General features: G+C 39.1%; 1 protein-coding gene across 4 annotated transcripts in view; it reads left to right on the forward strand.

Moving 5' to 3' along the window:
• The first annotated feature begins 285 nt into the window (after positions 1–285).
• The window catches only part of LOC127418708 (protein FAM222A-like), a 90,777-nt gene continuing 70,407 nt past the window's right edge, over positions 286–20,655 (forward strand). The window contains exons 1-2 of one of the 4 annotated variants that reach the window (XM_051659426.1): positions 286–1,244; positions 8,727–8,861. The gene's annotated coding sequence lies outside the window, so the exon portion shown is untranslated. Of the gene's footprint in view, positions 1,245–1,946; positions 1,970–8,726; positions 8,862–20,655 lie in introns of those variants that run through there. The other 3 variants (XM_051659416.1, XM_051659436.1, XM_051659445.1) reach the window with 3 other exon arrangements.

Here is a 20,655-nt window from a genome sequence, read left to right on the forward strand (position 1 = left end):
AAAGCTGGCTTTATATTTTAGGAAGGGGGTCCCTAGAAAGGATATCATCATATTTGGGGGTCCTTGGCATCAAAAAGTTTGAAAACCACTGGCCTAATAAACGCACTTTCTAACATGAAGCTTGGAAGCTGATAGCGTAACAGTGGTGGCAGCCCTCAATTACCCATGATTGGCCGATCCGTGGGAATATTTAAATTTGACCTGTGAGCTGATTGGCTGATGGGCGGTCTGTGGAGCCGTGAGAGTCTGCACCATTCTGGGTTATTGTCAGTCTCGGCAGCCCGGCGCAGGGGTAAGGCGCAGTGCCTATAAGCGTTCCACAGAGCTGCGGAATATAGACGAAATATTGATTTAAGTAGATTAATTCTTGCCTGGTGTTAATGTGAAAAAGAACCTTAGCCTTTGGAGTTCTTCAGCGGAATAATTAAACGGACATCGGAGTTGAAATCGCGACCAAAGGTTTCTGAGCAAAGGGATGAAGAGAACCTCTGGAAGTGAACGGTGATTTCTCTTCTGCGGGATTAAACGGCGTATATTAAATTCCTGCACCTGTTCTCCAATTAAAGGAATATCTTCTTAAACACGACCGGAGCTTTTCATCATATACCGAGGAGAAAAATATCCCTCTTGATTGTATACGCCGAAGTCTGTTCGCTGTTTGGATTTAAGGACATTACCGAATCTGAGTTTATTTAATTAGCAAAGCACTTATTTATTTATCGGATTCGTGTCAGCTGTGGTATATAATAAGCTGTTTTCACTGGAGTTTGCAGTTTCCTACTAAGCTTTACTCGGAGATTATTCCAGTAAGTAAACGGGTAAAAAATCCTTATCATTTGCGTTCGTTCAAAACGCAGTTAACGGACAAACGGCATTTTTCGGGAACTGCTCCGCACTCGTCTATAAATAAGATCGGATTCAGTAAAAATATAAAGAGAAAATCTGGAAATCGACCTTTTATAGAAAACAACGGGAAAGTGCCCAACGATCCTGCTAAAGAGGCTGTTTTTGGATGACTTTTACCTTTTTTACGCTCGTGACGTAAAGGAAGAATAAACTTTAAAAAATACATTTAAAAAAAATCGACTGAAAATACCAGGGAATATATATTTTCCATTTTATCTGAAGACAGTTTTGTCTTATATTCTTTCCCTCATTCTGTTCGTTCGGCCGCTGCACGTTCCCAAAGTCCCGTCGGCAAGAACCTGCATGGAAATCTAGTCAGCACCACAGAGCAATTTATGGTAAATACTTTCCCTTATTCATAATTTCATCTGTAATTCATCTTAACGCGAACAAATGCATCTCTATCAGCTTTGTTAAAAAGTAGGCTACTTTGATGACACTGTACAGTCCAGCTTTCTTATAATTTAACGCCTTTTTTAGGGATACACTACAATCAATAGTGTATATAGCTGCACAAAAATGGACCACGGTAACCGTAGTTCCTGGTACTTAAGTTGTTGTTAGTACTGTATAATCCTAATAAAGTAATATAGGGTCTCATTCAACCACTTTAAGATCTTTATGATGATGCTATAGTTACACTTTGCACGTGTAATTATATAAAAAGGCGTTCAGTACAAGTTACAACAAGTAAAATCCAATTAATGCAAAATGCTTGACTGTAAATTGAGAAGCAGACTGGAAGGCAGTAGGGTCTACTTTGACTGTGGTTGATTTTTAGAAGTGATTAGCTTCATTTGAATAACGCTCTGAAGTGATATAGGAGAGGTCCTGTTGGGTCCTTGACCGAAAATACAACCTTTGTTTCACGGTTTTACCTGCAATAAATAAAGGAAGTGCAGTAAAAATGGAGGTGTCGGGCGCTGGATGACCCCAAAACGCTTTATGATGTTTGAAAGTGTGCTGTGCGATTAAAGCCGCTGACTGTGGCGACAGGAAGAATGCTCTCAAAGCATAAAATCTGGTTACGACATGAAGGCAGGCGAGAGAATCTGAATGAAAGGTGTGAAAGTCTTTGACAGAACACTCTCATCCTAGTTTCAGCACTGTATGTGTGTGTGTGTCATTGAATTATGTCTTAATCTCTAAATTCTAAATTTGAATTGTGCTATGGTTGAAGATCTGGGCTGATAAGGGAAGGGTTTGTAGGTTTGAACCCCAACACTGAACAGTGAATCAGCTGATCAGTGGGCGATCAATCCATTAACCATCACCAATGTGCCCTTGAGTAAGGCACTTAACCTCAGGTTGCTCAGGTGGACTGACCCTGTAATAAGTGCACTGCAAGATATTTTTGGATAAAAGCAAAATAACTAAATAGTTGTGTGGCCTTTTGTTCAAAGATGCAAGTTGTCCATCTGGAAGGTGAGGTTGGTCATCAACAGGTTTTCATGTAAAGCTATTATCCTAACGCTCGGCTGCCAGCTGTTCCTTCTCCATGCATCACTTGCAGCAGCAAGCAGTTTCCAAGAACTGACGTTTTGCATATTCTATCTCTTTGAAATCTAATCAGTGAATGGTCTTTTAGGGACACTGGCTAAAGTACAGCTTATAGGTTTTATTTTGGCTTTGAACACAGGTCAGTTGGTCTAAACAAATGGCGCCAGAGACTTTACCCCTTATTTGCAGACTTTCTGGAATTTACAAGAACAGTTATCTTGACGCACACACACACACACAAAAAAAATAAAAATACAATTACAATTCTTGAGAAATGTTGCCGTGTACAGAGAACAGAGTATCGTAGTCTTGAAACAATTCATGTTTGACATAAAAAATCCCCAAGAACTGAAATGTTTGTCTCTGTTTTTACTGTCGTTTACTTACAAGTAGGCCCCCTTTTAAAGAAATAATATAAGTTTAATCGGCATAATTTGTGGCATAATGTTGATTAGCACAAAAATTAATTTTGACTTGTACCTCCTTTTCTTTAAAAAACAAAAAAAACAACCTTAACTGGTTTACAGTGAGGCATGATGGAAGTGAATAGGTCCAAACTTTAAAATACTCACTGTTTCAAAAGTATAGCTGCAAGATGTAAACAATATGCATGTTAACATTATTTTAGCGTGATAAAATTGCCTACTAACCTTCTCTGTTAAATTTTGTAATGCTGTAAACCCTAAAACCCTTAAATGACAGTAAAAATAAAGATTTAAACATCTTTACAGCTCAAATAATGTATGTTTTAACAGAAGAATTAATGTTTGTAGTGCTTTCATAAAATTGTAAGCTTCGCATTTTTGCCTTTTTAAAACCTTAAAAAATCAGCCCCATTCACCTCAATTTGCGTGCCTTACTGTAACAGATTTTTGCTGCTGCTTTTTTTTTTATTTTTATTTTTCTTTTTTTTTTATAAACCTGGGACAAGTCCAAATATTTTGTGTTAATCAACATTATGCCACAAAGCTGTCGATTGAACCTGGAATATCCCTTTAAAAAGAAATTACACGTAGCTTAACATTGCAAACTAAGTAGTTCATCAAAAGCTTTACGTTTAGATCAGTGTGAACAGGTTTAAAGGTTGTCTGTCAGAAAGGAGTTTAATTTCCCCCCATACATCACAAAAAGTCTCTTGAGGCCAAGTCCCCCACTCCCCGTTATTTCTCTGCTGCTCTCACTAATGCGATTGGCCCCCTGCTCCACAGTGGATGTTCCACTCTGCAAGTCATCACTCTGGAGGCTTAGGACTCTGGCTTTTAGCTCGGATCCAGCATGTGGCCTTCCTCAGGGCCTGGCAGCCTCATTACCCCAGCAGAGTCCCTCACTCTGAGGGCTGCAGCTCCCTCCACCCATGGAGACAGCACCTGTCAAAGAGTATGCTCACCACTCTATTGAATAAAACATTCGGTGATGTACGAGTGGAAAGGTTCACCTCCGGGGGCCAGAGTTGCCTCATTTCCTACTCCTGCTGCACATCCGTGACCCGCTGAGCAAATTGGCCCAGTATTAGCTCTGTGGCTCGATCTCACCTAAACAAATAGAGCTTCCAGCATAATGCTAATCTCAACTGAGCTGAGTGTGTGTAGGGGAGTCAAGGAAATAGCTGGTGGGAATATGGTATGGTCTAATATTTAGGTCACTGAATGGCCTTACCATAGTTTCTCATTTTTCTATAGCTTATTTAATTTTTTCTTTTTGTCAGTTTCTTGTTGCTGTTTGACTTTTGCTTCTAACTTGGTCACATTGGCTGTTACCTTGTAGATTATTTGTTTTGAGAGGTGAAGTGTTCAAATCTGACTTCCTCTGAGACAACTGTGTGGTATTTTATCACAACAGAGGTAGCCTTACAAAAAGATTTGCAACAGAAAACTGCTGTCAAGATGTTTTGCAAGGACATCATGCCCTGAAAGCCATCCATAAATGTATTTTATTGTATCACTGTCAGCAATACCGTTTGGCTTGATAAAGAAATGCAATTTGGGTGCAATTCAACCTCCACCATCTGTAATGAATGAGAAATATCTTAATGAGATTAAATCAAGAGTGAATTTACAGAGGTATGAAGTTGAACTCATACCCATTTTACCGTTTCTGCTTCAGCAGCAGATGCTGATGGATAGTTTAATTTTGGAAAGATATTATTAAAAAAGCATGCACTGTTCATTTGAATATAGAGATAAATGTGCAGATTGATTGATTGATGGCCATGAGCTGAATCACTCAACCATTCTCTTATTAAAATTAGAGGTAAGGGAGAGAGTGAGAGCTTCTCTCATGAATGTAATTATATTTGTAAAATTTTAATTTCCTGCTTTTTATATTTATATGTATTTTTCTATTTTTGTCCCAGTAAGATTTTCTGGTCCTATTATCGAACCTAAAGCATAACTGGAAGACAGTAGGATATCTCTCATTGGAAATCAATTACAGAGAGGAAAAAACTCCAACCGGCACACAAAGTGCTTTTCCGTTCTTCAACCATAAATAAGCTTTTAAAGTAACACAGCTTTCAGAGCAGCACATGGCATGTGGACACATGGCCTAAAACAAATGCTCTTGCAATATACAGTCTTTCCTTTTCCTGAGGGATTTGTGAAACAGTTAGTTGGATGGATGGGGCAGGACATGGTCCTTGAATTTCTCTCTCTGGAGTGTCCTAACAGTGGGTCATTAGGTACCAACATCTCTCTCCCCTACTGCTATGGACACAGTCTCTCTCTCTCTCTCTCTCTCTCTCTCTCTCTATCATATACTAGTTTTGCCTCATAACGAGAAGATCAAAGTATAATATCTTAATGTATAGGGTTGGGAACTCAGAACCATTCCATTTATTTTTTTTTAACCAGAGCTGGATGATTTTCATTACTTTTGGTTCCATTAACGGTTCTCAGACATGCATTCTTCCTCTGATATGGATGGGACACTGTGCTAAAATACTTTGACAGTGACCACGTTAACATGCACTTAAGAAAGTGGGATATTCGAGGGTTTTTGCAGAAAGCAGCGTTCTGAGACATCATGTAAACAAGAATGCCGATTTCCTTACGCCATTTAAGAGATTAAGAGAAAGCGGTTTAACACACCTAGGTTTCTCCCGGAGAACACTGCTTATGTGGCCATGTAAACACATATGCGGCATTCTAACAGGTTTTTTAAGACTGCGTATGTGCGTGGAAAAGACCAGAGAAAGACGTCATGGGATGGAGCCCAACAACAAGTCAACAAAACATTTCTGAGAGTACAGTGGGAAAAGCACATACACTGTAAACTATACCCATTTATAAACACCACTGTAAAATATCGACGGTCCCTCAAGTTTGCGTATATGCACATGAGGGAATCCCAGAATTTTATGTAAAGGGAAACCCCACTATTGCAGCACAATTCCACTGCAGGTCGTGATAGAATGGTAAGGAAACAAACACGGCAACAACTCTGAAATATCTGGAAATAAAGCGAAGCAACAGTTAACAAAATAGTGAAGTCTTCCTCGGATACCATGTTTGTTATTTACAGAAGCATCGCGGGGAAGTTACATTGCTCTGGAGAAAGCTGCTTACTGACCAAGCCGCATGTATACGGCAGTTAAGAATACGCAGCTTATATAGTGCACATAAACAAGAACGCTGCTTTCTCGCAATGTGCCGCTTTCTCGCAATATGTCACTTTCTCGCAATAACCTGCTTTCTGGTGTCCATGTAAATGTAGTCATTGTTTCCTGTGTTACCATTCAGTGGCACTGTAACACCGCTATTGAATCAGCAGTGCGAAAGCGCAGCCAGTGTAGTGCGATTCCTGAACGAATTACTCTTATGAGCTGATTCTTTTGAATATATAGCACAAAACATACAGCGTGACCAGTGTAGTGAAATTCCCGAATGTCATTTACCATGTCCGGCAGTAAATTGAATAAGAATTGCCTTTCTTATATAGTACTTAAAGAATTGTTAATGGAAACTGTTAAGGAACTGGAAACATTAAGAGGAACCGGAATCATTTAATTCCTTATGAGTCCTATCCGTATGTGCATAGTAAACACGTTCATGCAATGTAGTTTTTTTTTTTTTTGGTTCATGGGATTTTTGCACTTCCTGAACTTAATTCCTTCAAGATAGTTTATGTTCTGATAATGTGCAGGAGGTCATTGCCATCTGAACACATGGTTGCTCTGTTTGTCTTTTGAGGTTCAGTTGAATTTTAACACGAGTTAGGGGTGGGGGGTGAGGGAGACCTGATGTGGACCTTGTCCCAGATTCAGCCTGTCACCCCTGGTATAGTTCAAAATGGTAGCCCTGATGTCCACACTGTAGCACACAAAAAAAGTGTCTAAACTTGCTGGTTCCTTTCACATTCACTACCAGAATGGGACTCCATCTTGTGCATTTTCGAAATCACTAGTACTTTGAAAAATTAATAGACCAATTTACTGCGGCAGCTGAGAAATATAGAATAGAAAAGAATGTCAAAAGAAAAATCTCTTTGTTAGTTGTGAAAGTGCAGTGAATGGATTGTGAAAGCTCCTGTCTCGCTGCTCTCCTACAGAGCTCCTCCTGCAAGTATTGAGAGTAAAAGAGATGCCATTGTTCCGGAAGAGCTATTATATCTGTGCCCCTGGTAATCCGCAATTCCTATCCTCTATCCCCCACTCCGGTCCCCGAGCCGTTCGTACTATGCTAATGTTCCCAACATCTGTTAACACGCAGCACCTGCGGTGTAGACTGTTTGATTTTCTCCTTTATGGCATTCCTTTCTCCCCTGTTGCTACATAAAAGGCTCAGCCCACATTGCTTTCATAGGTGATATTGATTAAAAGTGTTGGGAAGAAAATCCAAGCGTGGAAATGTTGTCAAGATGTGCCACTCTAAATGGAATTTCTGGATAATGCGTATTGTTGTTTACTTGACCTTTGAGATGCTGCAGTTTCAATTTCACCAGCTTTGTCCTCATCCAGATGAGACGCTGGGCTGCGGGTTGTTGATTTGGTGATTCTGAGATCCTCCCTCCTTTGACACCTCAGCAGCTTCAAGGAGATGATGATAACACAACTTATTCAGCATCTTTGCCTTTTAAAGTAATTATTTCAGATAGTTTGGCCTTCTAAGTTATATTAAAAATATCTCCTCCTTTATTACTCGCTGGCAGTGTGAAGATAGATTAAAGTGATAGTTCATCCAAAAAGGAAAATTCTGTCATTTACACATACTCATGTTGTTTCCGAACCCATATGACTGACTTTTCTATGTGGAACACAAAAGGAGATGTTAGGCAGAATTACTGCCTCGGTCACCATTCATTTTCATTGCATGGAAGAAAGATGCAATGAAGGTGAATGATGACTGAAACTAAGGCCATGTCCACACTGATCCATTTAGGATCAAAGTATGCAGTTATGGTGAGCATTTTTGAAATTTAGAAGGAGAAATGCGCTGTTTAAGTGAGAATGAGAGTCGTAAACGTAGCAAAATCGATGCGTTTCAAATTAAAACATTACTGTTGACGTGGTCTAACATACTGCCTTACACCTCCTTTTGGTGTTCCACTGAAGAAATTCAGTCATACAGGTTTGGAACAACATGAGATTGAGTAAATGATGACAGAATTTTCATTTTTGGGTGAACTATCCCTTTAACACAAGTTGTCTCTTTTATGGTTTAGCTTTAAACAGTTCAAACAAGTCCCGTCAAACTCTGTTTGAGCATCTGAGGGAGTTATTTTTTATTTCTTCAAGGTGAAGGACATATCTGTGGACATGTTTGTCAATGAATGGCTCTTCGTGCAGAGGAAGAATGGCAGATTAAATGGTGTATGAATTCAACTCCACTTCTGAGCCTTCGAAAAGACGGCTTCTGCTTCAAAGCTAATCATACTCGAGAACAGGAATCATATCAGTGCCACTGTTTGTAAACGGACCACAGAGCTCCTTTGAAGGGCAAATCGTTCTTCCTAAAAACAAATGGCTGTGTAATCGGCCTCCTGGGCAGATTGATTTCCTGCTGGTGACAGAGGGAGAAATGCTTGGAAAGTGGCCCTGCAAGCTGCTCCTAAAGGACTAAAAAGTTTGCCTGGGCATCAATCATTGCGAATTACGGGAGTGTGTTTTGAAATAACTTTTCTAGAGAATTCATAGTGCATCCTGTTCCCTCTTGTAAAAGGAATAGTTTAATTTCAATGAGTTACTACTTCATGTTTTCAGTTACTGACTTTACTCCTTTCACTATTGTGTCTCTGCCAGCATAATTCACTGAAATGCACAGAAAGAGCAGTTCTGCTATATTCATTTGCTGATATCGTTGTTCTTTACCCCATTTTTGCAACAGATTTGGGCAATATCCTGACTCCCACTCCCACACCCTCCCATGGTTCATTTCATCATTGTGGCATGCTGTAATGAAACCAGTGCTGCAATCCAAGGCTGTGGTGTTAAGACTATATTTCTGACCATTTCTTAAAGGGTTAGTTTGTCCAAAAATGCAATTTGTCATCATTTACTCACCTTCATGCTATCCAAACCTGTATGATTTTCTAAGTTTTTAAAGAATGTTCATGCTGCTTTAAAAAAAAAAAGGGTACTAGGTACTTAAACCTAATACTAAGAGCATCTGAGTGCTTATGAAGAGAAAGATTATCAGTGAAAAATGTTTTACATTTTGGTCTGTTTCTCATTCAAAGCTATCGTATGGCTTCTGAAGACATGGAACATGGTACACAAGACATATGTACCACATTTATGGGGCATTTATGTGCTTTTTGGAACTTGATAGCCCAAAGTCACAATGCTTTCACTGTATGGAAGAGTTACATAAGCATTCTTCATAGTTTTTCTTTTTGTGTTCCATGACAGAAATTAAGGCCACATCCACACCTATACATTTTCATTTGAAAATGCTTTCATTTCATGTCTTCTTTCATGTTTACGCCTCTCATCCACATGAGAACAGCGTTTTTCTATCACCATAAACTGCATACAAGGGCTGCGCAATAAAATTGAGACACAAGCATGTGCAATTTTTGTACTGCAGCAAACTGCAATTTTATAATTTGTTTTGGTAACACTGTACAATAAGGTTCCATTTGTTAACAACATTAGTTAACATAAGCTAACAATGAACAACACTTTTACAGCATTTATTAATCTTGGTTAATGTTACTTTCAACATATACATTTTAAAATTCAAAAGTTGTACGTTAACATTTAGTTAATACACTATGAACTAACAATGAATGATTGTATTTTTTCTAACATTAACAAAGATTAATAAATGCTTTAAAAAAATATATTGTTTCATTGTTAGTTCATGATAGTGCATTAACTACTGTTAATGAATGGAACCTTATTGTAAAGTGTTACCTTTTTTATTTAGAGCTCTTTGATGTTTAATTCGCCATTCTGATCGGTGCACATCGTTTATAGACTGATGAGATCTCTCTTATCATAATGCAGTGGGCAAAAAAAGTACCAGTGAAAGAACTGAACCGAAATCTAGAATGTAAAGAAAGAAAATCAAAAAGGCATAAAGAAATAACTGACGCAATCATGTAACACTTATGCAAAGACACTAAGTTTTTTTATGTATATATATATATATATATATATATATGAATAAGGAAAAACATTTGCCAAAATTGCTATTAGAATCACAATTGTAATATCAATAAAAAAAAACAATATATTTATTTATATATATATATATATATATATATATATATATAATTTTTTTTTTTTTTTTTCATATTGCACAGCCCTGCTGCATACTTTTGAAAACATTGATGTTGTGAAACTGAGATCAAAGTTTTCAGGTGAAACAGGATTAGTGTGGATGTTGCCTAAGTCATATGGGTTTGGAACGACATAAGGGTGAGTAAATGAGCTATTCTATTCATAGAAAAATGGCCTGTTTGTCTGTCCTGTGTTGATTTTTGACATTTGTACCCTGCATTTACACAAGTGTTATGTCTGTCATGGCTCGAAACCTATAGCTTATCTTGGATCACTATCATGCTCCTGTCAACCCCTAAACTGTCAAACCTGTTATTATAAAGAATGGTTCACCTGTTTGTACTGATGGACCTCACTGATCGGACATGACACATGCATAAGATATGGCCTTACTGCAGCACATAACAAAGTGGCTGATGTTCTCATGGAGTGGAAAGTTCTACTAATCCCTTAGGAGGGTTTGACAGGCTGTGCTGGAAGTCAAAGCTCAATTATTCGTCTGTCAGTTGGTCGCCTTTCCAATAGTATATCCTCATTATTTAGACTATTGAAAGAGACATAAACAGCAAATGGGCTGTGTATTTACTAGCAAGATTGTCTGGCAGAGGGAGAGACTAAAATCATACTCCCTCTGTGCTCCTGAGTATTATTTTTTTAATGTTGTAATGGGCAGCCTTTAAAGTGGGGAAACAATTGCGTGCTTGTGTGCACTGTTCCAACATATTAAAGCTATTCAAATGTAGTGAGAGCCATAGACTGCGACCTGTTTACAAATCCTGTTTAGTTTACTGCCGGAGAAAATGGGTTTTGTTATGCAGTGTGGTTCAAAGTTTAAAGCATTTAATTACGCTTTTAACTATGTATGGAAAAAAAATTAAAGGAGAGATTTTATGCTCCCTTTTGCACATTCAAATTACACAAAGTGGGTTTACGTAAATCAAGGTGGTCAAAACAAATACCACTGTCATTGCGATGATTTGGATAGCCCTCACACACACAAACACACACTCACTCGCAGTCTGTTGGTACAGGCTGTTTCCCCATAGAGGCTGTTAGTCAACTCTTGTAGTGTTGTCGGAAGGTAATGAAATTTCCACAGACTGCAGGAAACAATGCCTACAGCCTCGGCCATGTGCGATTAGCAATCCCACACCCCCACCGTCGGCTTCATGCTGTGTGCTGGGAACGCAACGGGGTGTAATAAAAACTCGAGAGATTTGTATCACGTTTGCCAGGCCTAGACTTGGAATTGTTAATGCTGTTAATGGGTCGGAATACAATATCTCATGACCAAATATCCCTTCGATAAGTTTGTACCACTTCAGTGGACTTTTTTGCCCATGTTAATATTGTTTAGAGACAGTGGCAAACACCAAAGCACATGGCGTAATGTAACGGCATTATTGCTGTACAGCACTCTGCCGCTGTAGGCTGGTGTTTCTGCCATCTTCTGCCAGTGTTATTGCTCTTGTCTAAAAGTTCTAAACCAACAATGATATTAGGCCCCCGGGCGTCTACTTTTCTGCATGCCTTCCTCTGCTCGAACACAGGAGCCTGGGACGAAGACTCAACACATACACGCACACACTTTTTCACCCAATGCTCCTGCTTTATTACCTCCTGCCTACTGCTGGAATTGCTTTCCTCCCTCGAGTGAGCTGGGCATAGGCAGCTTTATTGTATTAACCTATTTGTGTGTCAAGAACGATTGCGCCACTCTTTATCACTGTTTGTAATGGTGGGGGGGGGGGGGGCATAATGAACGGTCACCTAGCACTCTTCTGGGGGATAAAGAATAGTTGCTAAGCAATTTTGGTCACCCCCCACCAACCCTTCATCCATAGTAATCACTTTTATCTCTCAAAAATGTCATGTATAATTATGAGTCCACTCAAATCCTCGGAAAACCTACATAATGGCTCTTTCATTTATTTTATTGGGCAGGCGTATGAGAAGCCGTGTGATCACAGACCGCCTGTTTGCTTCCAGACTAATCAAAATATTTTTAGAATTGGATCAATTCTGAGTGGTTGGTCAGAGCTGTGGTATAGTGGGTAGCTTGTGTGCTGCAGACTCATTGAGCTGTGTTGCTTGGGTGGGGGGTCAATTCTTGTTTATATTGTGTCCTATTACCCTTTCCTCTCTCAGTGTTCTATATTGTCCTAATATTTTTATTTTTTTCTGGTCTCTTGGCATTTTTTGTAGATGGCAGTGAAGAGGTAACCGAAAACTATAAAGAGAAGGCCTGGAGGGGTGAAACCGTGCATCAGATACATTTAACCCGGGTTGCCCACTAAGGCACCAGTGCACAATGTGTAGAGCGCAACAGTGCCCATCCACTTTTTAGTCTGTCTTGCTTCCATACGTATTTTTCTCTATAGGGATTTCATAATGTAATTCTAAGCCATGAACTAAACCAACCAACTCCAAGGTGAATCACAACATTACAAACTTCGATTTGAATCAAAAAAGTATTTGAAAATCAGACCAAAAGCTACAAGACTGCGTACTTAATGTTTTTAATGAGGGAAAGAACTACAATCCCATAAAGCAATGTGAGTGACATTATCAAATTAAAAACGATGGAAAAATATAAGCTATTGATTTAAAGTTGTTTTTATCAGCATGGAATCAATATATTTGAAGTATATTGAAAAATATTCATATATAGTTTGAGAGTGTAGGGATTCCGATTCACTTGCGCCATTTGCATTGTCGTGGAAGTGGCCTGTCGCTGCACTTCTCTTTTGCTAAGGTTTGGAAGTATAGGTCACTGTGGAACAACAATGGGCATTTTCAAACCGGGCTGGGTGTATTTCAACTATCCAGTGAAAGTAGGGAAAAAGTAGGAAATGTAGTAGGCAAATCGTGGAAAGCGGTTGAGAAACGCCCATCCCGGTTTGAAAATGCCCACTGAAAGGGAAACATCCATTTTTGTTCTGCCTGTACACAAGTCTCGTGGTTGGTTTGCTGTGATTCTCTGATTGGTGGACATCATGGATCATGGATAGTTAAGTTCTTCACCAGGAATTCTTCTATTAAACAAATGTTTTTTTAAATGAAGTTGAAATGATGTGGACTGATGGCTTCAGCAGAAGCATAGACCATTAATAACCTCGAAGCTCATGGTAGGTCTGTCTGTAAAGGTTTATAAATTATTGTTAATAATCAATACCCCAGTGGAAAAAAATTAAAGGGATTTTTACCTCTGGAACCAGACTGTTGCACTCTATTGGAGCATGTACATGACCCTCTAGGCCACACCTCGGACCACTGTCCTTTTCAATTATAGAAGTGCAGAAAGCCCCAAAAAGTAAGAAATGCTGAAAAAACATCAGAGTTTGTAGGTTTAGAATCCAAAAAAGCTATTTTTCTCTGTGCTGTAACATTGTCTGTCTTGCAATGTTGATCCGTTACTGCTTTATCTAAAAACCCTGAGCGTACATCTTCCTGTCAAACTTTGGTCCTTGATATGACAACAGCCTTGAAGTGATGAGGACATGGTAATACGGTGCCCACTCTCTGCTCATTGCCCCATTGTTTGTGTTCTTTTGGTGGACCCTTTTATTAAGAAACATTTTGAGTTTGTGGAACTGCTGACCCTCCACGGACTAATGAATTGCCTGCGCTGCTTAAGGTAAATGAAAGGTTTGGCAGATATGGTTGTCCAAAAGCAGAGTGTTTTATCTGCTGACTTCACTTGCTAGGAAGGTAGACAAGAGAGCATTTTCAAAAGAGCTGTTATTGTTTATAAAATCCCATGTTTGCTACTTCTGCTGTATGCATGATTGCGTGTACATGTGTGTATGTGTGTGCGTTTTTTATGTTACCATCTGTGTCTGACCCCAATTTACACACTGCCTTTTCCTGGAGAAAGTCATTGATGTTCTTTTAGCTTGCACCGAGTTTCAGCCATAATTTGTGTGCGGCCAATTATATTTCTGGCTTTGAAGACTTTCCTCTCGCTTCTCCAGGTTGGGACGAAAATTAATTTTGAGCTTCCCGAGAGCCTCAAAGCGCAAATTAGTTTCTGATTTAAAAAATCAAGGACTTCTTGCTTTTAATTTGACATTTCAGTTTTGATTCCTTTTGGACTTGGAAACACCTAATTGGAGTTTGAACCACTGCAGTGATGCCAAAAAACAGATTCATTAGTTTTTACTGCTGGAAATGTTAATTTGTGGCTTTAACACGGGCTAGTTAGGTATCGAAACACACTTCCAGAACTTGGTAATAGGTTACTCTGTTTTGTTATCTGTCTGGTATTTATATTACATTGCACGCACAAGTTGTTTGTTATATTGATGGGTAATGATTAAAGGATATGGCTTAATTATTGATAAATATCAGTCAGAACCCTCTGACGGTTCCAAGTTCATTACTTTTATTTTCTTCTTTAAGATCTCCAGGGATGCTTCTATTGCAATTGCATCAATAAACAGATTAGATGTTGATATAGAAGCAGGTCTGGTTTTAAAGTAAGCCATCATATCTTTAGATTTGTGTTCCAGGTAATAACAAAACAATGTTTCAATAAAAGCCGCATGAGTGCTCAACAAAACTGTAGCTGTTGGATTTCAATTTGGAAGGTTTGGATGTGTTGTGGAGTTCTGTCTGCTCATCTTGTCCCTCGCTCAAACGGATTCCATGAGATCTGTCTGCGAGACTCTGTGACAGCTCTCCTGTTCATGGAGTCAGAATGCAGACATGCTGAAAACACGGCGCACACGTTCTAACCTCCCATGTGTGCCTCTGGAACATCTGTCCAGCTGTCAGCCTGTCTCAGCCAATCAGATCCTGCTTTGGGCAGTAGCTGTGGAAGTGTAGCTGGAGGTTTGTGTGTGTATGTGTCTGAGGAATATGAGAGTGTGTTGGAGCATTGCTCTGTGCTTTTACACCAAACATGCACACACTCTCCCTCGGTGCCTGTTAACCAATAATGTGCAGAGATGTGAACGCCAGATGGCACCTAATTTTTCTCTCCTTTTTTATATGTATGATTTTTAGTATTAAATCCAAATATAGGTGCCAACTTCCCTTATTATTTATAAGGGAAAGAGTTTGGCATTCGACATAATTATGTTAGCAATAAAATCAGTAAAGTCATTCTTTTTTCCTCCTCCGAAGTTTTTTTTAAAGATTAAGTTGAACTGAAACGATGAAATGTTTAATGTTGGGACCAATGAAAAGCAATATTTGACAGTCTACAAAACTGATTTTAAAAGCATTGTGAAAAACAAACAATACTAACAAAATACTTGTTTTTACTACAAAGAAGAACATGTAAAAAATGTAGTGATGATGAATTGATGAACCGTTTTTAAACCCGTTCATTATTCAAGTGCATTGAAACACTTGAATGAATCTGACCTCTCAGTGGTAGTGGCATGTACTTAAATGTTTAACAAAATATTTATTATACTGCAAAAAAGTCATATCAACAAATCGTTTTTTGAATCTGTTCATTAAAATTCTAGTTTCAAGTTCCTTTTAAGCTATGGTCACACTAACCAAGTTTCCAGTAGTTTTCAGTTGTAGTTTCCACAAGTCAGTCATAATCTGCAACATTTCAGCAAATTCTGTTGATAGGTGTCACATCCTTGACCATTAGTGAGTTGTTTTGAGTCAGTTAGTGTGCCCAGTGGCATAATAACAGACAGTGCATGGTGTGCAGATGCCCGGGGCCGGTGAGTAAATGATTTTATCACACTAAAATAATTTTCCATGTTTATTTTGAAACTGTATTTTAGCATTTATGGACTGTCCGCATTCACTTCCATTGTAAGTGCTTTACTGGAACCGCTTTCGATTGAGCTTAACTTGTATTGAACCTGGAACGTCCTTTAAACATTCTTCCCCCTCATGGTAAGAAGAGCCCTGTGCGCAACTAGTTCTTAACATGCACTATCTCTTGGCTGTGAGATCATAGCTCTTTCTCGTGACTGCTTCACTGAGAAACTCCTGGTCTGAAGCCCCATCCTTCATCAGTGGCACAGAATGGAACTTCAGATAAAGGAGGAGAATTCTATTTATGTCTGCCTGTAAACAAAGCCCCAGTGAGGGAGAGCTAATGGCCTGGAACTGACGAGAGCCTGCAGGGATATCTTACTCTACTCCCTCCCTCCTTCTCTTGCTGTTCTTGTCACCCGCTTTTCTCCTCTCCCTCTAGTCGTGGTGTTAGGGGTGTAGTAGATGGAAGAATCAGGCTGAAAGGAACCGTGTTGAAGCAGTCAGTGTTCTGATATGAGGAGAAAAGCTTTCAGGTCCTCTGTCTGATAGATAGAGAGAGAGAGAGAGGAAGACCAGAATCCGAGAGACCGGAGGGAAATTTCTCTTGGGCGAGAACAGCTGTTCAGAATGTACTCTCTTTTTCTTTGGCCCCATCTCTAGGTTCAAATCCACTGCACATCAAACATTTAACACACACTTTTACATCAGTTTCTCTAGATGTTGGACCAGTGATTTTTTTTTATAAGTTCTTTTTGATCTTTGAAGCCCTTCAAGTTCTCAAAGATTGGCAGGAGGAATTTAATTTACCATGACATATGGTTGGGATCGCATGCTTAAAGTATAATTTTGATTGGTCTCACATGATTTACCAAACTCTCACATTCTTTTTTAACAGATTAATTGCCATCTTTCTTTATGAATGATGTTTGATTGATGTTTCCTACAAGGTGACAGCTGTTGGTTAAAGGGGAACGCTTGATTGATCCACACCGATAGAGCAGAGACAAGCCATGAAGTTCTTCCATTGAGTGTCTTGAAACGGCAGGCCCATTCTGTTCTCCATCTCTCTCGCTATTGACAGACTTGTGCCAGGTATTGAAACGGGGATTGTTAAGCAGACGTTCGATAGTAAGTCTTTGTGTTATGATTGAATGGCTGAGACACCATCTTCTCAGCAAAACCTGAATTCTGAAAACTTCTCCCCTCCCTACCTCTTCATGTCGATATGTTCGCTAACCCCGATGACAAGCAAAATGATGCCACTCATGACTTTTTGTTTTGTCATTCAAATTCATCCCATTGATGTTGCCAGCCTTGATTGACTGGCAAACTTCAGAGAGTAGCGATAGCAATCAGTCCTCATCAGCTGCGTTTGTGAACGTGGACAATAGTTTCTCTCTTTCGTTTCTCCCTGGTTTTCACACTCCTCGTTTTTTTTCACGCCCCCCCCCCCCCCCCCCCCCGCTGTCACAGAAAACTCAGACGATTGCATTTCTGTCACGACAGAGGGCTATTAATCTTTTAAATTCGAGCCAGACCTGAGCAGCATTGTGTTCAGGAAACTGAGAGCACTCTGTGTAGACCACTCTGAAAGGGCGAATGGGGGGGAGCGGAACAGGTTCGTTCTTTTTGTTAAAGGAGAAACCAAACACACACAATATTAGAAATCTAATCTTTCAGAGATTGATAGACGAGCAATATGCAGATGGTGAAATCAGGCTGGCCGCTTTTATCTGATATCCCTCAGGTCCTTTGCTTGCTCTCGCTCGCTCTCATCTGTCCTGTTAGTCTGTTTGGTGTCACTGGGTGTATTTTTCTTGTTGAAATAAGCCCACATGACATTGTTTAACCTTATTTTATTAGAGGAAGGTCATTTGCACAGTCTCTGCTCTTTTGAAAGGTCGTCGTGCTGAGGTCATGGGTTTAGGCCAGGAGATACAGAATCGCTGCGGTCAGGCACCCATGGAGCAAATCATGTGAGTTCATTGCTTCGCTCAAGGGTTAAACAGCAGTGGAAAAAACAGGCACATTAGAACCAGCACACTGCTTTTTAATGTTAACATCACATGTGTTCTTTGAGGAATGTGAACCAGTAACCCTCCAGTTACTAAACTCTGTTAAAACTAGATTTTCTGAAGAAAATGCGAGTGGTGCTTGCCCATGCAAAACTCGCCACCACAGAGCTTTGGTTTTGAGGGTGGTTGCAAAGATATTTTGGGTGGTTTCTAGGGCATTGATAGGTGGTTTCCTACTGGCCCAAGTCAACAGAGCCCATCCACAAGTCTCTATGATATTCCGGTCTCCAGATATGACTCTGGTCCCTCCTTCAATGTAAGTCTATGGTAATTTTTCCCCGCTGTTTTTATCATCTGTACAAGGCATACATGTTTGTATGTCTGAGCACTTAAAGTATTAGTGATGAATAGTATGAATAGTAATTTGCTGTGTCCAAATTTGTTCATTCGTTACAGTGCATTCTTCAGGTATGCAGGTGAGTCCTGTGACCCGGATGTATGACATAGTAAGAACCATGAAAACAATTCACTCTGGTTTTGTTAAAGTACAATTTAAACTTAAGTAGTGTTGTCACAATACCAAAATTTCAGTATTTGGTACTGATACCAGTGAAAATTCACAATTCTCGATACCAGTTTCGATACCACAGCAAAAATGGGCATTATGCTATTTAAAAAGTTAAATATCAATGTAAATAATAAATGAAAACAATTGCATGTTTTCTCATCAAGTTTTTCTCAATTAATTAAGCATTAAATTTTTTAATTTACTTTCGTAAGCAGGGCCCCATGAAAATCTCATCAAAAATGAATTCATAAAACCTTAATCAAATGAAAATAGAACAATTACTTTTCATCATACCATTGCATTTTTTTTAATCAACATTGGTCTTATTTTTTTGTCAAATAAAGTGATTTACAGCAGAGCATCACAGTATAAATTAACAATGCAGAAGCACACTTGCTAGTGAGATATTGCTTAAATATGATGATGATGATTATGATTATTATTATTATTATTAATAATAATTATAATAAAAGTAACATTACAGTGGAGCAGTACAATTTACAATACAGTAGTACTATATTTCTGTTGCAAGCTGAATCTGGCTTTTATTTTGATGTGAAGTCTTTTTAGTTTCTTTGTGTTTTCACATCTCCAGAAAAGCGGTTGGTTAGATGGCCCAGTGTAATTTTTAAAGCACAGAATGCTGCAATTTAATTTGATTAAACATATTCTCTGCAGGCGCTGCTTGTGTCATAGTATATAAGCATTATGTTCTGTCATCTACTACAACACGCACAGCTCGTGCCGTGTGATAGTCCTAATGTAGTGTTTTGACACTGGTATCATGACATCTTATTTTAGTATCAACTTGGTACAGAGGTAACGGTACTATTGACATCTCTCACAAGAAACAACTTTCTTGATATATAGTACTTACAATTGAAAAGTGACATCCGACTTGTATTCAGCGTTTTGAAAATTACGTCTCCTCCACTCCCGTGAGACAATGGGATAGTATAGTGTCCAGTGGATGTGCACTTCAGAGTCTCATTGGATGTAGTAGGCCATCCGCAGGAACTACTACAACACTACTAATTATGTCTAGACAATATTCTTTTTTTATATTTTTATGTCAAACAGCAGACAGTTCAGAAATCAGTGCTAAACTTTCATGCAAGTACTACCGCATGGCCACTGACTCCAAAACCAACAGGCAGTCCTGCCGAAAAACTCTTGCTGTAAATGAAGTGCCATCTTGTTGGGGGCTTAAAAAGGGTAAGTTGAGGATAAACAGTATTTTACAGTTATTTTTTGTGAAGCAGATTTATTAATATCAGTTCAAACATGCTTCTTTTAATTGGTTATTTGATATTTAGCAGACTCTTTAAATTCAAAGTGACTTACGGAACACTAATTGCAGGAACAATTCCCCTGCAACAACATGAGGTCAAGCTGCTCATTCGAAGTCGAAATGGTAATCGGTTTATCTGGAACTTTCCATTTTCATCCCTACCTGGAATCACTCTGTTTTGTCCCAATGTCCTCGGCTCCCTTCGGCCCCCTTCCTCCAATTAGGGTGAGGTGTTCAGGCCCCCACCTGAGGAAACTCGATATGGTGAGTGGAGAACTCAAGACAGGGTTGGCTGGCCGCAGTGGTGCACAGCGATGTGCTTGCTACTCGATAGTGAATTCTCCTAACTCCAGGATGAAGCTCCATTTACTTTCCAGAAAACATGTTTTTACCATGCAGGACTCCCAACCAGGGCAGATAAGGGGGAGCTGAACTTCTCATGCTGTGTCTCCATTGGTAACCAAAGAGTCATTGTAACAGTGTATCAATTTATCTGTGTTTTAGAAACTTAAATGAGCAGAGCAAGACAGGTTATTAGTAACGCTTTCTGATCCTCTACTGCATGTGGGCTTTAATTTGGCTTATGTGAAATGTTTGAAGACAACATGAAATAGCATTGAAATTAAGCTAAATTTAGCTTCCATAATTTGATGTATTCCCTAGTGAAATGGAATATTCAGCAGCAAATAATGTAGGAAGGAACTTGGTCTTTATCTATCAGTATTTGGTTGGATGGAGAAACGTGGATGTTCTTCACCTGTATAGAGGCTATAATATTTAGGGGTTCAAGCACGGAGTGCTGAAACCTATTGAAATTGTAAGATATATTATTATTTCTCTCCCCTAAAACTGATTGTGCAAACCAAACCGTTGCACCTAGAGACTTGAAACTTTGGGGAACGGTAGTACTCCGGCTGGCTAGCCA

This window comes from Myxocyprinus asiaticus, chromosome 3, assembly GCF_019703515.2.
Source record: "Myxocyprinus asiaticus isolate MX2 ecotype Aquarium Trade chromosome 3, UBuf_Myxa_2, whole genome shotgun sequence".
Taxonomy (NCBI): domain Eukaryota; kingdom Metazoa; phylum Chordata; class Actinopteri; order Cypriniformes; family Catostomidae; genus Myxocyprinus; species Myxocyprinus asiaticus.